Source organism: Caretta caretta, chromosome 2 (genome assembly GCF_965140235.1).
Source record: "Caretta caretta isolate rCarCar2 chromosome 2, rCarCar1.hap1, whole genome shotgun sequence".
In the NCBI taxonomy this organism is placed as follows: Eukaryota; Metazoa; Chordata; order Testudines; family Cheloniidae; genus Caretta; species Caretta caretta.
Genome location: NC_134207.1, coordinates 44,801,323 through 44,821,183, shown reverse-complemented (window position 1 = coordinate 44,821,183; position 19,861 = coordinate 44,801,323). Strand labels below are relative to the sequence as shown.

The window sequence follows — 19,861 nt, the reverse complement described above, 5'->3', positions numbered from 1 at the left end:
TTGTGAAGACCGTCTGTACTTGAGCAAAAGTCATGCATAAAGGATGTGAATAATTATGACGCATTTGATGCCAAAAGGAAAGGCACAGCACCAGAATGTATTGTCAGAGGAAAGCTAACAGAGTCTCTTAAGGGAAGGAAGGGAAAGAGAATTAGGGAATGAAAATTTGTATCCTAAACTCCAACAAATTCATCCAGTCAATGCATCATGAATGTCTTCCACCATTAGAGTACAGGGCCACTGGAGCTTTATATCGCAGGAGCTGCTGACCTCCTAAGATAGGCGGGCACCACAGAGCAGAAGAACAGTCATTTTCTAAAGCAATCAGAGAAACAACCCAAAGGTTACCTCATGAGAAGAGGGGAAACAGAACCAGCAGGGGTTTCTACCCTCCAAGTATTATAATAGCACTGTTTGCTATGCAATGGTTAAGGAGCTGTCAGAATTTCCATTATAAATTGCAGGAATTTATAACTCATAAAAATTCACTCCAGGGTGAAATTTGGCACAGAACTATCCCAGCTTGGAATATTTTTGAGCCAATTTTCAATAAAGTGATGCAGCTGTTCCAACTTACTTGTGAACAAACTATAGAAATTTATCCATTTGGGATTTTTAAGCACTAAAAATATCTTCAACTTAAAAAAAAAGATAATTGAAAAGTGCTCGCTCCAGTTTCAGCTCTCATGACTCAAATCCTCTGTCATTCCTTCCGTGGTAAACAAAGCAGAACAACTAACAGAATGACTTACATCCAAATATCTGCTCTTCCAGTGATGCAACAGAATTAGATAATGAGAACTATGCAGCCTTGAAAGAGCACAGGGAACCAGAAGCTACTGGACGTCAACAACTGAAATCCCCCCACTTACTGATATTCCCTCCGAAGGGTAAACTGCAAAGGTGACCAACGTTGGTGTAAATATTTCATACAGGGTATGTACTCTCTTTGATTAAAGTTCATTTGTTAGGATCAAATCTACTGCTACAAGGAGAAAGTCTATTATTGCTTGTAGCAAGGTGGCCATTTACTGCATGCTCCATCCTGGACAGGGGTTGCTTTTCAGGAACGCTGTCCCTTTTGCCCCCTTCTTGCAGGCCACTTAAGAACTGCACACAGGCTTTCACATGAATACCACCACCACCTGCTTGGGGATAGTTTAACAACAAAAACAATCCTCAGGGTCCCAAAATAAAGTCCATCACCACGCAACAGTCCATAATGATTTCTGGTGTCTTCTCTCACAGCCAGAGCTCTTCTTCTGTCCCAATCTGTTCTCACAGCCCAACTCTTCCTGGCTGGAACTCAGTTTTTTGGCACTGGCCTCTAGACCCCCAAACTTCTAGGTCCAAACTCAGCCCAGGTTTTCCCTTAGGAGCCTCCTGCTCCATTGGTCTCAGGGCATTCCCTACAAGGGCCCTTTACATTCCCTCCCAACTCTCTATGCTTTCTTACACTTTCCCAAAGCACTGCAGCCTACACCTGTTCTTTATAGGAAAATCATCCTGATCTTTCCCAGGTTTGGCTCATTCTGTAATCAGGAATTTCAGCCCACCAGCCCTTAAGGATTGTGCCACCCTGTCACATTACTCTTTCCATCAGTTTAAACCACTCTGGTACTACTTACTCCAGTAATGTGGTTATTGATGAGGCTGGACTGCAGTTACATAGAGAATGCTTCCAGATTTATATTAAAGTTGATATGAACAACTAAAATCATCTATATAACAAATATTTTAATGATGACTATAAAGCAGTTAATTCTCCAAAACTATGTACCTGTCATTTAATTTACCACTCCTTGCTAAATACGACAGCCAAAAGACACCCTGCTTTGAGCAGGGGTTTGGACTAGATGACCTCCTGAGGTTGGACTAGATGACCCTGATATTTTATGATTCTATACTGGAGAAGAGTCTTGAGTCCACCAAGTGCAAAAGTTTTTAAAGGGCATCTCTTCATTTTTTTGCAATGAAAACTAGATTCTGCAATTGTACTAAAAAAACCTCTTTCTAAAGCCCTAGGAAAGACATCTGCACTATAGGACAGTAAAGAACTATGAAATGCAAAGTCCCTGGCCCATAAAACTGATAGTTATCACCTGTAACACATTGCACAGATAAATAATGTAGGTTCATTAGGTTCTTTGGGCCTAGAAATTCAACAGTTTGGAATATGCATTTGCACACTTCTAATTCCTTCCTGTTTCATCATGCTCATACTGCAAGCTCTCTCTGTACAAATATCAGTCATCATTAGTCTAAGCTGTTTCTTCTTCCCACCAAGTGACAGTCAAAGCCAGTTAAAATGGACTCATCAGACAAAGCCCCATTTGTCTCTTACCCAATATCTATTTGACAGACACTGAGTTCCTGAGAGAGCATAGGCAGAGAAGCAGCAGAGGATGTAGCTGGAAAACTTCCAGACTAAATCTGATCTTGACCTTGTGTATTGTTTAAGCAAAACCCTCTTCTCTTCCATCCCTTCTCCACTATCTTCCCTTAGAGTTGGAGAGTCCCTGGTCCAACACAGTTACCAGAAGACCAGGATATGTTACAGTAGTGAGCATAATAAAGAGAGGAGCTTCCTGGTCGGGAAGTTCTCCAGTTTCTGCTTTTAAGGCATGGCTCTTTCTCCCTCTGTCTCCAAACTACTTGTTGCAAAGTAAGTGCATCCCTCTCCTTAAAGAAGTGGTAATGGGAAGAAAAGAGGACCAACACAGTAAAGGAAAAAAAACACAAATGTGATCAGGAGCAGTTGGAGCAAATTTACAATGTAAGAACAGTGCATAACTAGACAGTCAGAAATCAAAGAACCCTGTAAGAAGGAAGGCTGGAAAAGCTGTGGCAAGCACCAAGTCAAAGCTGGCAACAACATCCAGCAAAAGAGGAAGAATGTAGGAAATGCCATAAAATGGGACATTTTGCAATAGCACACAGATCACTAAGAGTAATGGAAACAATCCACGAGGGAGTGTTATTGTAGGATTGAACAGGGAGACTTTGGCAAACCAGTAAAGTGCCTGAAACCACTATGGCTTATTACTAAAAGCAGCCAAGTCAGCAGGCTGTAAATTAGCCAAGTCAGCAGGCTTAGCTTAACCAAGGCAGGAGGGGAAGGGGTTTTTTGGGTGCCACAGAAAGGGCAGCTTGACCCCGCGTCCTTCCTGATAAGAATTGTGTTGAAGTTGCTGATACATGCATCTTAGAAAAGTAGGATGTGCCCCAGGAATGTCTATTGGGGCCTCAAGGCTGCAAACTCTGGAAAAACCCACATCTGGTTAATCGATAATCAGAAGGAACCTCTTGCTTGACTATTGAAACTGCTTACTTAACAAGTTTTCTTTAAGGGACATGTCATTCTATTACTAATGTATAAATAAGGGGGAAAAGTTTGAGGTAGTTGGACTCTTTCTGGACTCTCCCTCTGGATACATCTTGCAGTCCCCACCTGCAGACGGAAGATTTGGCCACCGGAAGCCTACTGCTGTGCCACTCGAGAGCCACACTCAGCTTTGGTAATTATCAAGGGTTGGGGGTGTTTTACTAACCTGTTGTGGAGGTGTGTATAAGTGCTTGAGACTAAGTAAAGTTTAGCTTTAAATGAAAGCACTCGTGTGTTGTCCTGTTTGTGCCAGCCATCTGTTGGTCGGACGGCCGTGTCTCCCCTGATTTATTTCCTGACACCACTTCGCACAGAATAAAAGTTACCAAGAGCTTTGGGTTGAAAGAACCCCGGGTAACAGGATGACAATTAATCCATATTTCTAGGGCCTATATTCTCAATAGAACATACTACACCTTGGTATACAAGTATAAATGTGAGGCATTGAAACCTTAAATTTAACACTGATACTGGGGCAGCAGTCGCTGCCAAAAAGATATATAATCAGTCCTGGGATGGAGATCTGCAAAGACCAAATAATATTCTACATGGAGCTAGTACACTACCTTGGATGTTTGTGAATAGTTCTGTGGGAAACTGGAGAAAAGACGGAAAGGTCTTCAACAAATATATGTAATACAGGGACTAAAAACTAGGGTTGCTAGCAATATAAGGACTACAACTAATAGAGAAACTGGACAGAAATAATAGAAAAAAGCAAACTATACAGGAGATGTATCCACACATCTTCACTGAGTTAGGGAGCTATCCGGGGAGTACAAAATAAAATTAGTGCCATCAGCAACTACCTTTTGCTCTCGAAGTCCCATGCCACACCCCTATACCCTTGCTGGGCAAAGTCAAAGAATAATGAAAGAGAATGTACGACTTGGGGGTTATTTCCCAGATAAAAGAACCCACTGACTGAAAACCAATGACAAAATCCACATTTGTGTGGATCTTACAAAACTTAAGAAAAGAGTGTGTGCAGAGAAAGATATAGGCTTCCTGCAGCTGACCAGACATTAGCTCTAGCAGTTGCCTGGACCTGTGAATGGCACAGTGTCTATCCATTCGGCTTGGATTTTAACACAGAAACAGACCACAAGCCTTTACTGGCATTATTAGGTGCAAAACCACTGGATGACCTACCTAGGATTCAAAGAGTTCAAATACGGCTTCTGTAATTTTCCTTCAACACTGAACACATATCTGAGACAGCACTCATAGCAGCAGACACTCCACCTAGAGCCCCAATTACACAGCCACCCAGAGATGAACTAAAGGTTTTAGTGAAGATGTCAAAGTTTACATTCTGGCAGCAATTTCAGCATCTGCCAGCCAACTTCAGCAATTAGACATGAACAACTAAAGGACAAGACTTGCCAGAAACTTACTCAATTCTGCCAAAGAGGGTGTGGTTGAAGGAGTCAACTTTCAACAGATTTATTGCCATATTGGCAGGACCAAAATGACCTTCACATGGCCTACTTCTGAAAGGACAGCACGTTTTTATCCCGATAGTACCTCAGAAAGAGATGCTCTCCAAAATCCATAAGGGACACCAAGATGCAAAAAAGTATGGGGCATGAGCACAGCAATCCATATGGTGGCCCAGACTGAATAGGCAAATTCAGATCTTAGCAAAGGGATGCAACGTATGTATCAAGGAAAAAACAAACAAAAACACCATTACTCACTATAAAGTTACCTGACAGACCTTGGCAGAGGGTAGTAACACATTTGTTTTTCTGGTAGGTACATATATTATTGTAGTCAATTTTTTCTCCAGTTACATTGACTTGGCTATACTCACACAAAACTCACAGGTTATCCAGAAACTAAAATTAATATTTGCAAGACATGTGGTTCCTGAAGTCTTCATATGTGGCAACAGGACTCAATTTACCACTGAACCATTCCTAGTATTAACACAGGATTTTGAACATATTATAAGTCCATGTTACCCTCAGAAGAGGGAGATGGAGAGAACAGTGCAGACTTAAGATTTCTCCAAAAATCACTGAACATATATATCAGTCAACACCACTTGTACCTGGACTATCTCCCGCAGCACTTCTGATGGGAAGATGACTAGGGACACATTTACCTGTAGCACTGATACATCTTAAACCTAAGTGACCTTATCTAAAGGAATTTAAAAAAAAACGGGATTCTGAAATAAAAATTTGGCAATAACGACAACAAAAAACGGTTACTCACCTTCTCGTAACTGTTGTTCTTCAAGATATGTTGTTCATGTCCATTCCAATCAGGTATGTGCACGTGTGCATGCATGGCAGGTGGAAGATTTTCCCCCTAGCAGTATCCATCGGGTTGGTCCGAGGGTACCTTGGAGTGGCACCATCATGGCACTCAATATAGGGCCCTACCAACCCGCCACCCCCACAGTTCCTTCTTGTCAGCTACTCTGACAGAGGGATAGGAGGGTAGGTATTGGAATGGACATTAACAACACACCTTGAAAACAACAGCTAAGAGAAGGTGAGTAACCGTTTTTCTTCTTCGAGTGCTCGTTCATGTCAATTCCAATCAGGTAACTCTCAAGCCTAAATTCAGGAGACGGGGTCGGAGCTGTCCACTGACTGGAGCACTGCTCTACCAAAGGCCTCATCGTCTCTGGCCTGCTGGGTAATCACATAATGCGCGGTGAAAGTATGTATGGAGGACCACATCACCACTCTGCATATTTCCTGGGTCAGGACTTGAGCCAGGAACGCTGCTGAAGAAGCTTGTGCCCTAGTGGAGTGCGCTGTGAGCAGAGGGGCAGGCACCTCTGCTAGGTTATAGCATTCATGGATGCAGGACATGATTCACAAGAAAATTTGTTGGGAGGAGACTGGAATACCCTTCATCCTGTCTGCCACAGCCACAAACAGTTGTGACTTCCTAAACGGTTTCGTTCTTTCAATGTAAAAGGCTAGTGCTTTGCGGAAATCCAATGAGTGAAGCCTCTGCTCTCTGCCACTCAAGTGCAGCTTAGGATAGAACACTGGGAGGAAGATTTCTGGTTGATGTGAAACTGGGAGACAACTTCAGGAGAAAAGCTGGGTGTGGACTGAGCTGAACCTTGTCCTTATAGAACACGGTGTAAGGGGGCTCTGATGTTAGGGCCTCAACCTCTGGCTGAGGTTATCACTACCAGAAACGCCACTTTGTATGACAGGTACAGCGGGGAACATGTCACCAGCAGTTCAAAGGGCGGACCCATCAATTTGGAAAGGATCAGACTGAGGTCCCAGGTCAGGGTTGGTTGCTGGATGTGTGGATATAGCCTATCGAGACCCTTCAGGAAACGGCTGACCATAGGGTTGGCAAACACCGACCGGCCCTCTGCGCCTGGATGCAAGGCAGAGAGGGCAGCCAAGTGAACTCTTACTGACAACATGGACAATCGCTGCGGCTTGAGATAGAGAAGGTAGTCCAGTATGAGTGGGTTAGAGGCGAGCATCTGGGACAAGTGATGCTGAGCCGACCAGAATGAGAATCTCTTCCATTTGGCAAGGTAGGTAACCCTGGTGGTGGGTTTCCTACTGCCAAGGAGGGTATGAGCAGGAGAGCTCCATGGGGTTCAGCCATGGAGCTTCCACACCATGAGGTGCAACAACTCGAGGTTCGGGTGCTGGAGACAGCTGTGATCCTGAGTTATTAAGTCTTGGAGGAGCAGCAAGGTAACTGGGGCTTCCATGGACATTTCCAGGAGAGATGTGTACCAGTGTTGGTGGGGCCAGGCTGGACCTATCAATATCACTGAAGCTCTTCCCTTGTATCTTGAGGAGCACCTTGTGCATGAGATGGATGGGCGGGAACGCGTAGAGAAGATGGCCTCCCCATGGGAAGAGGAACGCTTCCGTGATGGAGCCTGGGCAAAACTGTTGGTACTTCCTGTTGGGTTGCGTGGCAAACAGGTTCATCTGGGGAAAGCCCTACCGTTGGAAGATGGAGTTCACAACGTCCGGGTGCAGGGACCACTCGTGGCTGTTAAAGGACCTGTTGAGATGGTTCGCCAACTCGTTCTGTACTCCCAGGAGATACGATACTTGCAGGTGTATCGAATGAGCTACACAAAAGTCCCACAGCATGATGGCTTCCTGGCACAGGGGAGAGGAGCGTGCACCCCCCTGTTTGTTGATATAGAACATTGTGTGGTGTTGTCTGTCATGACTGATACACATCTCCCTGTCAAGTGGGCTCGGAAAGTCTGGCATGCCAGATGCACCGCTCTCAGCTCTCTGACATTAATGTGGAGAGCAAGTTCTGCCTGAGACCAGAGGCTTTGTGTCCTGAGGTCTCCCAGATGTGTTCCCCAGTCCAAGGCTGACACATCCGTCACTAGCGAGAGGGATGGCTGAGGACCAGTGAAGGGGACCTCTGCACACACTACCTGTGGATCAAGGCACCACTGGAGGAAGCTGAGGACCGGGCAAGGCTGTCCAAACTGTCCCGAGCTGGCCAATACACTGAGGCTAGCCACGATTGGAGAGGCTGGAGTCTGAGCCTGGCATGTTGCATCACAAAGGTACAAGACGCCATGTGTCCTAGAAGCTTCAGGCAATTCCTTGCTGTGGTGGTGGGAAACTGCCTGAGACTTCAAATGATGTTGCTCAGGGCCTAAAACCTCACTTCCGGGAGGTATGCCCTAGCGTGTGTTGAGTCCAGCACCACCCCATGAACTCCATCTGCTGAACAGAGGACAGATTCGATTTCCCCATGTTCAGGATAAGGCCCAGTTCATCGACTGTCATTCTTATGAAGTTGACTTCTGCCTCCACTTGAGACCTGGAGCAGCCCTTGATCAGCCAGTCGTCGAGGTACCTGTACCTGGTGTCTGCATAGGAATTCGGTCACGATTTCCATGTACTTGGTAAACACACGAGGTGCCGCTGACAGGCCGAATGGGAGGACTGTAAACTGGTAGTGTTTGTTGCTCACCACAGACCTGAGGTATTTTCTGTGGGACAATGTAATTGCTATATGAAAGGATGTGTCCTTCAAGTGGAGGGCGGCATACCAGTCCCCTGGATCCAAGGAAGGGATGACGGAGGCCAAACAGACCATGCAGAAATTCAGTTTCTTCATGAACTTGTTGAGCTCTCAAAAGTCTAGGATGGGCCTGAGCCCGCCTTTGGCTTTCGGTATTAGGAGATATCAGGAATAGAAACCCTTGCTCTTCAGCTCCTGAGGAACCTCTTCCACTGCTCCTAGCGATAGGAGAGAGTGCACCTCCTATATGGGGAGTTGCTCATGGAAAGGGTCTCTGAAGGAGGACAGATAAGGGGAGTGGAAGGGCGGGAGGGCAGAGAATTGGAGGGAGTATCCCCTCTCTACTGTGCGGAGCACTCAACTGTCCAATGTGATACGGGCCCATGCAGGGTAGAAAAGGGGTAGTCAGGACGAGAAGGTAAGGTAGGTTGGATTCAGTCCAAGTTCTGGTGCGCTGTCCTTGTTCGCACCTTTGAAAGGCCTGCTTCTGGCCAGATGAAGGTTTGGATGGGCCAGAGCCCGGGTCTGAGGACAGGTGAGGCCTCTTCCTGCCGCCCCTGTTTCTCCTCCATGAGCTGTCTTGCCGGTGCTGCAGTTGGTAGAACAGCGGAGGAGGTTGCGGCCTAAAATGCCTCGGCTGCATGGCGGGGGTGTGGAGGCCCAGTGATTCGAGGGTGGCTCTCGAGTTTTTTAGGCTATGTAGCCTTTAATCAGTCGTTTCGGAAAATAGAGTCACACCCTCAAAGGGGAGATCCTGAATGGTCTGTTGGACCTCGTATGGCAGACCTGATACCTAGAGCCAGCTTCCCCTTCTCATGGCAATCTTGATAGACATCACCCAAGTGGCCGCATCAGCCCCGTCCAGAGCGGCCTGCAATGAAGCTCTGGAAGTGAACTTGCCCTCCTCCACCAGGGCAGAGAATTCAGCACGGAAGTCCTGCAGCAGCAGCTCTGAGAACTTTTCCATTGCCTCTGTCATAAATATAAAGGGAAGGGTAAACACCTTTAAAATCCCTCCTGGCCAGAGAAAAAACCCTTTCACCTGTAAAGGGTTAAGAAGCTAGGATAACCTCGCTGGCTCCTGACCAAAATGACCAATGAGGAGACAAGATACTTTCAAAAGCTGGGGGGAGAGGGAAACAAAGCCTCTCTCTCTCTCTCTCTGTGTGATGCTTTTGCCGGGGACAGAACAGGAATGGAATCTTAGAACTTAGTAAGTAATCTAGCTAGATATGCATTAGATTCTGATTTCTTTAAATAGCTGAGAAAATAAGCTGTGCTGAATGGAATGTAGATTCCTGTTTTTGTGTCTTTTTGTACCTTAAGGTTTTGCCTAGAGGGATTCTCTATGTTTTGAATCTAATTACCCTGTAAGGTATTTACCATCCTGATTTTACAGAAACTCTTTCTGGTGGACACCAGGAAGACTGGCATCCTCACAGACAGTTGGTACTTCCAACTAAGTACCGGGTCAAGCTCTTGAGCTTAGCCCACGATCATCCTAGCGGCCATGCTGGGGTGAACAGGACCAAAGACCGGTTGGGGAGGTCATTCCACTGGGAGGCAATGAGCAAGGATGTTTCTACCTATGTCCGGACTTGTGGGAAAACCCCAAAGACCAGGTCAAAGCCCCTCTCCAGCCACTCCCCACCACTGAAGTTCCATTTCAGCGAGTAGCTGTGGATATTCTGGGTCCTTCTGGCCCCTCTCTGGCCTCCTCTTCTTCTGCAGCACTGATGATTGAAACCGGTGCCTGCCTGTGACATGTGAGCCACCAGTGGAGCCATGACAATGCCGAGAGTCCTTGTCTTTACTCGGCACTGATCCCCGTGCCGACGGTGCCGGGTCACTGCGTACTGAGGAGGAGGTACGTGGCACCAGGTCTGCTGAGCCAGGGTCGGACTGGGGACGGATTGCCGCTTCCATTAGTAGGATTTTCAGGTGCTGATCTCTATCTTACAGTGTCCTGGGGAAAAAAACCCCTACAGATCCTACAGCGATCCTTTTGATGGCTCTCCTCAAACACTTCAAACACGAAGCGTGAGAATCGCTTCTGGGCATACACTTGCCAAGGACCTCACAGGCTTTGAAGCCAGGAGACCGCGGCATGCCCTGGCGCCGGGAGAGCGCTGAAGGGGAAAACCCTCCAAAGGAAACTTAAGAACTAAGTAAAGTACCTACTAACTACTTAACACTAACTACACGCCTACTCTACTTGCACTACATTGATGACATCTTCATCATCTGGACCCGTGGAAAAGAAGCCCTTGAGGAATTCCACCATGATTTCAACAATTTCCATCCCACCATCAACCTCAGACCAATCTACACAAGCGGTCCATTTTCTGGACACTACTGTGCTAATAAGCGATGGTCACATAAACACCACCCTATACCGGAAACCTACTGACCGCTATACTTACCTACATGCCTCCAGCTTCCATCCAGGACACACTACATGATCCATTGTCTACAACCAAGCTCTAAGATACAACTGCATTTGCTCCAATCCCTCAGACAGAGACAAACACCTACAAGATCTCTATCAAGCATTCTTAAAACTACAATACCCACCTGCTAAAGTGAAAAAAACAGACTGACAGAGCCAGAAGAGTACCCAGAAGTCACCTACTACAGGACAGGCCCAACAAAGAAAATAACAGAAAGCCACTAGCTGTCACCTTCAGCCCCCAACTAAAACCTCTCCAGCGCATCATCAAAGATTTACAACCTATCCTGAAAAATGATCCGTCACTCTCACAGATCTTGGGAGACAGACCAGTCCTCGCTTACAGACAGACCCCCAACCTGAAGCAAATACTCTCCAGCAACCACACACCACACAACAAAAACACTAACCCAGGAACCTACCCTTGCAACAAAGCCCGATACCAACTCTATCCACGTATTTATTCAAGTGACACCATCATAGGACCTAATCACATTAGCCACGCCATCAGGGGCTCGTTCACCCGCACATCTACCAATGTGATATATGCCATCATATGCCAGCAATACCCCTCTCCCATGTACGCTGGCCAAACCTGACAGTCTCTATGCAAAAGAATAAATGGACACAAATCTGACATCAGGAATCATAACATTCAAAAACCGGTAGGAGAACACTTCAACCTCTCAGGAAAAGATTTAAGAGTGGCAATTTTGCAACAGAAAAGCTTCAAAAACAGACTCCAATGAGAAACTGCTGATCTTGAATTAATATGCAAACTAGATACCATTAACTTGGGTTTGAATAGAGACTGGGAGTGGCTGGGTTATTACACATATTGAATCTATTTCCCTAAATTAAGTATCCTCACACCTTCTTGTCAACTGTCTAAATGGGCCATCTTGATTATCACTACAAAAGTTTTTTTCTCCTGCTGATAATAGCTCATCTTAACTAATTAGCCTTTTACAGTTTGTATGGAAACTTCCACCTTCTCTGTATGTGTATATATATATATATCTTCTTACTATATGTTCCATTCTATGCATCTGATGAAGTGGGCTGTAGCCCACGAAAGCTTATGCTCTAATAAATTTGTTAGTCTCTAAGGTGCCACAAGTACTCCTGTTCTTTTTACAGAAGTAATGAGAACTATATACAGACTGTCAAATGTGCTTCTCATGACAAGAGCAAGGGGAAGTTCCAGCTAACTGTCACTGGTGGTAAGAGGGAACTGAGGGGGTCGAGGGTCGGTAGGGCCCTATATTGAGCACCAAGATGGCGTCACTTCCGGGGGTGCTCGGACCAACCCGATGGATACTGCTAGGTGAAAAATCTTCCAGCTGCTGTGCATGCGCGCACACATCTGATTGGAATTGACATGAACAAGCACTCAAAGAAGAACTTCAACATTCAGCAAAAATGAAAACACTACCTGTCCTCTTCATCCCTTGCTTCTTGGTCTGCCCACAATCCTCTTCTTTCTTCTACTTTGTTAGTTCAGCAGCTATAATAGCCACTTTTACTAAGTGTGCATCACCATAAATTCTGCTTTAAGAATTTTTATGGGCAGAAGCTGAGACCTTTGGTAGTATCTGCAAATTTAGACACGGGTAAAGACAAGGGCAGTTTGTCATTTCTGCCATGAAACAGTTTCACAGTGAAAAATGCCAACATTCCTCCCCCACACCAAATGTCAGGTTTTCACATAACACAACAGGTGCTTGTTTCTCCTCTCACATAAACAGTATTAAAAATACACTGATTTCATGGGAATCAATGTGATTTATATCACTATTAGTGAGTGGGAATAAGGCCCCGTACATCTTTTTATTTAATAATGTTAATAACAGATTAGAGATGACCTGACCCAGAATTTTGGTTATTTTTTTTCAAATTTAGTGTTTCATGCAACAACAAGAAGAACATGGTTAGTACAAAACCTAAATTAAACACTAAAGATGAACTGCACAAGTTCAGTAAGTTCCGGAGGCCACTTTTCTTTAGGCATCAGGAATATTTTGTCACTAAATCTCTATTTTGCTGGCATGAATGCCACCATATTTTTTTCGTCATCCCAACCATTGTACTGTGTTATGATTAAGAATGTATTGCATTGAGAACAATATTTTGAGGACGTTGACTAAACACAAGAGTGTGGTTGTTTGAGGAGCCTGCTATTTAAAATATAACTTGGCCAAACTCTATGAATTAGCTTCATTTAAGGGAGAGGGAAGGGACACCAATATTTACTGTTTCAAATAAGCCAATGTTTTAACAATAGTTTATTAAATACCGGGATTGAGTAACAGATTGAAGAGTATCTAACTGCTTTTCAATTCATCAGGCTTAAACAGAAACGGGGCTGCATCTTTGCCCTTTGTTGATACTGCTGTCCAAGCTCATTATCATATGAATACCTGATTATTGTTTTATAATGTTCACGTTTCAGAACCTCCCTGCTTTCTTTTCCCTCAGTAGACTTTACAGTATCCACCCTCATTATCATCATGTGGCAGTGCTGCTCTTCGCCTGCGTTTGCTTCTTTAAAAATTAATGCACTATTTTCTGAACACTGTACTGCATAAGCTGCTTATGAGTACATTATGCTATCAAGCAAGCACATGCAGAAAAGCTTCCTAAACTGTAATTCTTTCAATGAAAATACAGCTGGTTCTGCTTCAAAGGCACTTCTTTTCACCTGCAAATGGACTTGCTCTTACACTTATTCCTCAATTCATTGTCTTTTATTTGTGTCTGCAAATCTTTAATTGCCTTTAATTAGAAAAAAGTAAATTCAGTGCTTTAATCTTGCAAATACATTCAATCATAATTCTGTCTGGGATGAATACCAAGTTCTATTCACTGACTGATCTTTATAACAAAAGGTATATAAATTTATTGTCTGTTTATATAGACCACACCAATTAAGCCACAATAGAAAACCAAACAGATGAGAGTCAAAATATTTGAAATGAGAAATGTGCAATCTAAATTTAATTACTCAGATGAATTATTTGAAGATGAGTTATTTACAGAATGCCAAAAAACTGACAGATAGTAAAAGTTGCTAATCAACATTACAGATTTAAAATCCCTTTCAGTGCTTTCAGTCCAAATTTGTAACCACAACAAACTGATGTCCTGATCTTTTTGTGTTGGTATTACAATCATAATCAAAACTGTAATAACATTTATTCCACATTGTAGTGATCCATTTCAGATGTTAAAATTAGTTAAGTTACGCCTGTAACTAGGGTGACCAGCTATCCCGATTTTATAGGGACAGTCCCGATTTTTGGGTCTTTTTCTTATATAGGCTCCTATTACCCACTCCCCCTACCACCACCCCGTCCTGATTTTTCACATTTGCTGTCTGGTCACCCTACTTGTAACAAAAGTGCAAATACTAGTCATTTAAGTACCAGAAGTAACAACAATCTATGCTTTACCATATACATCAGGTTTAAAAAGTATAGGTGGCCAATTAAAGACACTAACAAATCTAGGGCAAACTGTAGTAACCCTTACACTGAAAATACTTATTCATATAACTAAGTCAGTTAAAGTCAATGGAACCAATAGTTCAAAATCCCACCAATGTAATTAGAGTTTCCACAGTCTGGTTCCAAATGGATATATTCCATCCCACCCTTACCCCTGCTCCATCTGAAGGCAGAGATATGGGGAGGCAGGAGAGCAGGCGGGAGGAGAATGTTTGATTTGACTGGCAACAGAAAGACAATCCCTGGGGTCCTGAAAAAGAAGGGCGAGACCTCAGTTCCCCTACTATTCCCCTGGCCCAGATGCAGTGGCAAGGGAGGAAGACAGTTTCCCCCCACCTTTGCTGACTGGCTGGGGGGAAGAGGAGAAAGCTGACTGACCAGTGTGTCCCGCTTCACTGTAATGAAAAGTCCACCCACCCACACGTGCAGCCACGCTACTTTATTTGCTGCCCTGCCCTCCCTAACCTATAAGTAAGGCACTGTTTGAATTATGTCTCCAAGATGCTGTGGGTCTGACCGGTCACCAGTTTTGTGTATCAGAAAAGTATTTTTCCCATGAGGCTAGATCAGCAAGATGTCTAATTTTTTTTTTCCATTTTCCTCGCAGAATCCTGGAGAATGCCCTGCTGGCAACCCTTCCTGCTGTATAACAGTGTGTCTCCTTGGGTGTGTCTGCTGATCTTAACTTCTAGTAATGTGTGGAGAAAAGGTGTCTCTCAGGCAAGTAGGTACTAAGCCATTTACTATTTATTCAATAAGCAATAGAATTCCAATCTAATGCCATCTGGTATCATATCTACATTTTACACAATGCATAGATGAAATGCCAAGGTACAACACATATTATTACTAATCTAAACAGAATATCTAACTAGGAATAACAATTTATTAGAATATTAATGGAATCTAAGAGAGACAAAACCCCAGGGAAAATTAAGGGCCCAATCCCAGCTGCCATGAAAGTTAAATGTACAAAACCCGTAATGACTTTGATAGGAGTAGGATTTGGCCTTAAAACATTTAGCGCTGCTTTTTGCCCTCTCAAACCACCCTCCTAACATCTTCAGTGATCTCTCCCCGAAAAGCAGAAGAGAGATATGCCTTAATACAATTTCAAAGCAAGATTGTTGTGATTAGAGATGGTTTTGAAGTCTTAGGCTAAGAGACACATTTTGATACGTATTAAACACACTCATGAGAGACTGTATGTGCTCAAAAAAAGCATGAAGAACTCCCTACAGCCTCTCTCTTTTTTATTCAGGTTTAATGGAAGCTCAAATCACTGACCATTTTTCAATCGCGAGAGACGGAACAGCTTGACACTAATAATACATTTGCAAAGGACACATCATCATTTAATACAACATTAAGTGCTCAGGGACAACTTTTTTACAGTAGACACAACGTGCTCGGAGCTCAGGGTTGACATATCTTGACATTTAATGTTACAAAGATAATCCAACCTGTCGTTCATGAAAGGTAAATTAATTTTAGAACAACTACATTTCAGCTTTAAGCCAACAAGAAAGATGCATTAAAGTAAATAAGCTTCTTTTGTACTATCTGCAAAAAAAAATTTTGTGTAAATATAAGACTTCCTCAAGTATACCAAAATCTTCCCATCCAACTATTTCAGCCCTCTCCTGATTCCAGCTCAGAACTCGTGACACATTTTAAATACAATTTTAAAGCTGGAAATAAAAACACCTGCAAACAGCCTACACTTTGCAGAACTTGTAAAGAGCTTCTATGCTACAGAAAGCAGTATTTCACAAAAAGGAACTCTCTGTTTAAAATCTCTGCATTCGGACTCATATTATAATAGAAAATAAAAAAATGTTTCCACTGTTTAATTTCTTTCCTGCACTCATTTATTTTAAGCAACTTTTTTAACAAGTCCATACAAACAATTTACAAAGGAATTTTAGAAAACGGAATACAAATAATTTAAAAAAAAATACCACACAATGAGACTACTATTTAAAATAAACTAAATCAAAACTCATGTGATTTTCATTATATTTCCAACACTCATAGAATATGCAGGATAAATTGTATAAAGTTTAAATAAATGATACCTAAAACAACGCTCACACAAATGTTGATCTTTATTAGGCACTGTGTTCAAAGAATATGATTTTCCATATAATCATATATTTCAAAGTTTCTTTCTTAACACAAGTCTAATGGTTACAATAGTTTCTAGCTTGTGGATACTAGGAAGATAGCAGTTACGCATTAGTTAACCTTTCCAGCGATCATTTAAACATTTTATATTAAAATGAACGATAATGACAATGTTAAGTCTTTTAAAAATAAATTAATACAATGAATTTGAACCAGGCCACATCGTGAATGTATTGCCTCTCCCTCTGGCCCATTTATACATTGCTAGGGAAAACTACAAGCATTTCTACCGCCATGTAAACAAGCAGGTTTCATAGTAAGTTCTAGAATTGTGGTTAAAGCAAAACAAAATCACTACTGTTTAGGAGCCAGTGTAAAGTACTGACAATTATCATAATTTACAAGCCACAGTTATGCTAAATAATTAGTCAGACTGTTTGGGGGACAAAATAAACTATAGTAACTAGTTTCTTAACATTAAGTATTGTGAGATCATTATGCTATACAGAGGCAGTGCATTACTGAGAAGAAGAGGTAAGCTGTACAGGCCAAAAAGCATACCTGGAGCTTTTGCAAGACAGAATTGGTCTGATTCTGACTTTGCTTACACCAATTTTACTAACTCTGTTGACTTCAAACAGAGTGACATGATTTAGTCTAGAGTAAGCGAAAAAAGAATCAAGCTCAAAGCCTCTGAGGCAAGATGGACACAGTATGCTAGGCAATCATTTTAAAACTGTACAAGTGTATGGAATGCTCTCTGCAGCACAGAGGAGATAAACTTTTTTGACAGTGCTCTATTTGAGGATACATGTACAGTTCATTTAAAATTATAGCCGAAAGCCAAGCAAGAGGGGCTCTCGGGAATGTTCTACATATAAGCTCTACAATTATGATCATCTAGTTGTACTACAGAAGCACCTTGAGGACACAACTGAGATTAGGGCTAGGGTTTGAAAGCAGCTATCAAATGCCCCCTCATTCTTCTCTTCTGCAGACTAAACAATCCCAGTTCCCTCAGCCTCTCCTCATAAGTCATGTGTTCCAGTCCCCTAATCATTTTTGTTGCCCTTCGCTGGACTCTCTCCAATTTATCCACATCCTTCTTGTAGTGTGGGGCCCAAAACTGGACACAGTACTCCAGATGAGGCCTCACCAATGTCGAATAGATGGGGACTATCACGTCCCTCGATCTGCTCGCTATGCCCCTACTTATACATCCCAAAATGCCATTGGCCTTCTTGGCAACAAGGGCACACTGCTGACTCATATCCAGCTTCTTGTCCACTGTAAATCGTAGGTCCTTTTCCGCAGAACTGCTGCCTAGCCATTCGGTCCCTAGTCTGTAGTTGTGCACTGGGTTCTTCTGTCCTAAGTGCAGGACCCTGCACTTATCCTTATTGAACCTCATCAGATTTCTTTTGGCCCAATCCTCCAATTTGTCTAGGTCCCTCTGTATCCTATCCCTGCCCTCCAATGTATCTACCACTCCTCCCAGTTTAGTATTATCCGCAAATTTGCTGAGAGTGCAATCCACACCATCCTCCAGATCATTTATGAATATATTGAACAAAACCGGCCCCAGGACCGACCCCTGGGGCACTCCACTTGACACCGGCTGCCAACTAGACATGGAGCCATTGATCACTACCCGTTGAGCCCGGGTAGTGAAGGATCTCTGTGTCCATATTAAGACGTGTTTGTTAAGATCAATGAAATTTCACCACTTATCCCAAGTCTGAATTAGGTGCTTTGGGTAAAAACAGCGTTTCATGTGTCTGATGTGCAGTTTGCCAAATATTGCCGTTTAAGGTACACGTAGGAAATTGCTGGGCTCCCACACACCTCCCCCTTTATACAAACAGAAATGAATTAATTTGCATGCAAAATTTATTTAATCGCCTTGCTACCATACAATCATCTACCAGAATGCAGGCAATAGGTATATTTGAAACCTTTTTTGTTTTCATTATTTCTTTGACCACTGCTGGCACTGAAATGATCATTTTCCCCTTTTACCTCTTCTCCTTTTTTAGAAGCCTGGTGACTGGTTTCAGAAAATAATCTTCTTTTAAAGCTTAATGTAGTTTAAATAACTTGTACAGTTCAAGGTGTGTGCCAGGGATATTTTCCAAATAAAACTAGCATTATCATCATTCCTTAAACTTCCTTCCAAAGCACTTTTAGTCTGCTAAGACTGTTGCCTTTGTCAAGCAATATAATGAATAAGGACTGGGTAGTGAGGAAGCTAATTTTCCTCCTGAAAGAACATTGCAGTGAAGTGATTAGAGCAGGGGTCAGCAATGTGTCCATACACAAGTGTCCACGGTAAAAATGTTGAGGTCCGTGGTAATTTTTCAAAAAATTTAATGACTGAATGACACAACCTACCCACAATGTCCGTCACTAAATACAATAATTTTGTCAAGTGGCTGTTGCGCTACACGGTGGTGCCGACTCCTGGATTAGAGTATGGAACTCGTTCATATTCCTGGGTCTTTCACTGGCCCTGCTGCATTAACATAAGGAAGTAAAAGCGGCAAAGAGTCCTGTGGCACCTTATAGACTAACAGACGTATTGGAGCATAAGCTTTCATGGGCGATACCCACTTCGTCGGATGTATGTAGTGGAAATTTCCAGAGCCAGGTATAAATATGCAAGCAAGAATCAGGATAGGGATAAATTCTTGCTACATCCCTTGGTAGTTGTTCCAATGGTTAATCATCCTCACTGTTAAAAATGGATCGGAGATCTTGTTTATAAACTAGTGGACTAGTCTCCTTTTCAACATCCCCCGCTCTGACTCATTTTCTGCCTTAAAAAATACCAAAGAGAACAAACTAATAGTAAATCAGATGGAAATATCTATTATTCGCATCACATGCAGTCTAAATTGTCTTAGCATTTCTATTACAAAGAGTCATTTTCAGCTGCTTATAAATTTTTCTAAGATATATATAGATATATATAAATTTTGGGAGAATTGTTCTTCTGACGGTTTCATTTCAAGCATAGGACTGGGGGAAAAAACCTCTTCTTACCCAAGAAAAATGGTTGCACCTGTTTTTGAACAGTTCTAATACCTAAGCAGAAAGAGATGGAAAATTGGAATTTGGTAGGAATGCAGTCCCAAGGATTTATATAGGTCTTCCAAGGATCCAATAAATATTGGCTCTGATTAGGCTAGGTTTTACAGGTTTATAAAGAGGACTTTGCACATGTATGCTGGATTATGTTAAATTATTAAAATTACTTATCACCTGTCCTTCCATTGGCATTTCACATTTGTGCAGCATATAAACTGAGTGGAAATTTACATTGAATAGACCATGTCTCAGAATCAGTTGGAAGTGCATGTGTGGTTAATAAAATATAGTCGAATTTCAAGT

The 19,861-nt window shown here is 42.8% G+C and overlaps 1 protein-coding gene across 4 annotated transcripts in view; it reads right to left on the bottom strand.

The window, feature by feature from the left end:
- The window catches only part of TRIQK (triple QxxK/R motif containing), an 89,153-nt gene that overhangs the window by 37,343 nt on the left and 31,949 nt on the right, over positions 1-19,861 (bottom strand). The window lies entirely within an intron of this gene.